We start from the raw sequence: 3,722 nt of genomic DNA, 5'->3' as shown, positions 1-3,722 counted from the left end.
GCCCCCGGTCCCAGTGTGTAGGCTGAAGCCCCCCTTGGGGGCATGGCTGGGAGGGATGTGTCAGGGTAACACCAGCACGAGGCTGATGTGGGGTATGGGGATAGGTGGGTACTAGCCTGATGTTGACCCAGACCAGGGGGACATGAGTGTTTCCCCACATTTTTGCCAGGGGAGGAGTGGGCATGGCCTGGGTGGGAGGGGGGACAAGGGGAGGTGCTGTGTTGCCTCCTCATAACAACGTCAGTGCTGAGCAAAACTGGTGGCGAAGGGAAACGTAGGGGAACTCGTTTGTTCCCAGAGAGGTTTTTCTTGCATGTTCCATTAGACCCTGAAGACCCACGATTCCACTGAGCAAAATAAATAAATAAATAAATCCCAGTTATTTTGGGAGTTAGAGTAACGCAAAAGCCCAACCCCTGTCCTGTTGGAAAGGAAAAAACCAACTTGGTCTGCGAATCAATGCCTACACCGAAATCACTGGCTGCCCCCTCTCCAGTTTCTCTGGTTATATTGATAAGGTTGGCAGCTGGATGGCTGCCAGCGTCTTGACAGTAAATGTACACGAATGATATATGTACATACCTAATGTTGTTATATGTTATAGGTAAAGATGTTGCTTCAAATGTCGGTGACAGGCAGTGGCTGTTAGCGCAGGCATATATGCATGCACATGTATAAAGAAGGGAAGAGAGAATAATTAATATAACACCAATTATCTGGGGTTTACCTTTTAAGCTGAGCTATTATATTATTCGAAAGTCTGTGGTTAGAGAGGTAAAGAACAAAAGCGGAAAAAGAAAATGTGTTAGGACTGAAAGAAATCTGATATTAGGAATTAAAAGGAATCTATTGCTGGTATAAGGCCCACTACTGAGTGGGATGATAAAATTGATGGTAGTGTTACTGAAAAGTCAAATATGCTCCAAAAATATTTCTGCTTGGTAATTAAAAAAAAAACAGGACAGCATATTGCAAGTTTACAGAGCTAATGAGATATTTTTCATTCCAAACTGTAACTATGGTGGTTATTAAATTGGATTATTGAGGCAAATGCATTTAAATTAGAGATGCTGTGCAATGGGCTTCCAAGTGTTTTGGAGAAACTCCTGGGGAACTTGTGGCTTAATAATATGTACTGTAATGATGTGAAATACTGAGAGAGCTTCAGAGGATGGGGAGAAGGGAACACTGGGCCAAAACAAAGAACAGAACCAGATTGCTCAAGTTATTTTTCTGAGTACAGATCCGACATAAAATAGCAGGATAGCTACTAAAAGATAGAGCTAACAATTAATTGAGAATATAACGTTATTATAATAGTATATTATGGCCACTCAGCAGGCTTTTCTGAGCGTTCCCAGTAAACAATTGTAAATCAGGACGGAAAACCCCTGGAGTGATTTTCTTGGGTCCCTCTCAGTCCCGTGCGGTGTTACATAGCTGGTGACACGGACGGCTGGAGGAGTGCACGGGGCCGCCGAGAGCTCAGGCAACTCGGGAAGAGAAATTAAATCCGGGGGGTTGGAGGAACATCCTGGAGCTTCAAAAGCCACAGATAATCCTCCAACATACTTTGACGTACTTAACTCCCAGCCTAAAATACCAAACACTACAAAAAGCGATGTGTCAGAGGCAGAAAGCAGGGGAGATTGGGAATGCTGTCAGTGGTGTGGGCTCCTGCAGCAACAGGGTATTTGCCCAGTAAAAATGTCCAGGTGGCCTTTGATAGTGTAATCCCACCTTACAGAAGGAGGCGAAAAATGTAAAGGCATCCCTATGATCCTTGACTTAAGGAAAACCTCCTTCTTGATCCCAAACCTGGTGATCAGGTTAATCTTGGCCATGGGAGCAAGACCTGTCTTCCCTTCCACGTTCACCATTATCCGTGGCTGGCTGCTGGGGGGTGCTACAGAAGGGAAAACAAACCCAAGTTACACATAAAATGGCAGAAATAGTAATTCTTCCTGATCCCCAGGACCACAGGATTATACATAGCCTAAGCACGGCATGCTAAATAAATCTCCTTGCATCCCCTGTTTAGATACACCCAACCCCTCACATCGCAAGCGGCAATTTCTCACCACCTCCTGTCTGGAGGAGGAAGAGGAGGAGGAGAAGGAGGAGGAGGAGGAAGAGGAGGGGGAGGAGGGCTGGCATAGGATGTACAGCGTTGTCTGGGGTGAGGTGGCATGGGTTTGGGTGCTGCTTGCCCTGCAGAAGTGCTGGGCGGATGGGAGCATCCAGCTAAGGGGAGGCTGGGGCAGCCTGGGCCGGTGGGAGCCGTGCTGATGCCTGCCAGCCCCAACCCTCAGCCCCAGGTGTCCTTAGGGGGGGGGCAGGATGACTCAGCCGGTGCCATGGTTGGTTTTACCGAGAAACCGGAGAGAGGGACTTGAAAAGCTCATTGCTGTGTTTCGGGAGAGGAGCAGCTGGTTTGCTGCCTGTTCATCATCCCATTTTCTTCTCCGTCTTGATCTTCAGCACAGTGCCGCTCTGCAAAGCTCTCTGACTCACCGCCTGTGAGTGGGAAAGTGCAGCTTGCTGTGAACCCAGGCGGTTTCATTTTCAGATTTTGATCAGGACTCGGTTTGTCAGGAAGGCTAGAAGCCGAACCCGGCCCGTGGGTGCAAACTGGGGGTGATTGCTGATGGGCATGTGCCCTTCTCCAAAGTCCTCCGCGCACCCAGCCCGCTCCACTGCAGGCTGCAGGAGTCATCAGGAATGCTGTTAAAGCAGCACAGCTCCTTTTTAAGTCGTGGGACTGTGGGGTTTTGGCATAACGTCAACTATTCTTGAGACAGCTCCCAACTCTACTCCTTTTCTTTGTGGTTTGGTTTGTTTTTTTTTTTAATTTGTTGTTTTTCTCAGATGGTGCGCAAGTGTTCTCAGTTATGCGAAACGGGTTCTTACAAGCCTTTTAAGTAAATAGTTGTCTGGATGGCTTTGCACTTTATTCTTCTGGCAGCATGAGAGCGCTCAGAAACGAGCAGGACAACAAGGTCTCGGCTCGTGAATGTGGCTGGTCCAGCAACACAGCTCCACGGTCCTACTGCTCAAAATGAGGTTTGGTTACGGCTAAGCAAGACCCCAGATCACCCTCAGAAAATCAAAGGGCTCTTTCTAGAGAAGCAGCAGTTCATCCCCAGCAGGACAGCTCTGCCTTAATGTCTCCAGAGAAGCACAGGAATCACTGGTTTCACCCCCAAATTCTGCACCTGATGATCAGTAGAACCACATTTTGTCAGTGCTTGGGCAGCTGAGGCTCCTGCCAGAGCCACAGGTGATTCCTGGGGAGAACTGTGATGAACCTGCACAAAGATGCACGGCAACCTTATTGCAGCGTCCTTTGTGCAAAGATGAAAGGCTGGCCATGAGCCGGCCATGGGCACTGGCAGCCCAGAAGCCAACCCTACCCTGGGCTGCATCAGGAGAAGTGTGGCCAGCGCTGAGGGAGGGAATTCTGCCCCTCTGCTCTGCTCTGGGGGGACCTCCCCTGGAGCCCTGCGTCCAGCTCGGGAGCCCTCAGCACAAGGAGGACATGGACCTGTTGGAGCGGGGCCAGAGGAGGGCTACTAAAATGATCCGAGGGGCTACTAAAATGATATGAGGGCTGGAGCCCCTCTGCTATGGGGACAGGCTGGGAGAGTTGGGGGTGTTCAGCCTGGAGAAGAGAAGGCTGCGGGCAGAGCTGAGTGCGGCCGGTCAGGGCTTAAAGGGGGCCC

Source organism: Egretta garzetta, unplaced genomic scaffold, assembly GCF_000687185.1.
Source record: "Egretta garzetta isolate BGI_Z169 unplaced genomic scaffold, ASM68718v1 scaffold60, whole genome shotgun sequence".
NCBI lineage: Eukaryota > Metazoa > Chordata > Aves > Pelecaniformes > Ardeidae > Egretta > Egretta garzetta.
The sequence above is the reverse complement of the archived record's forward strand: the minus strand, read 5'-3'. Positions refer to the sequence as shown.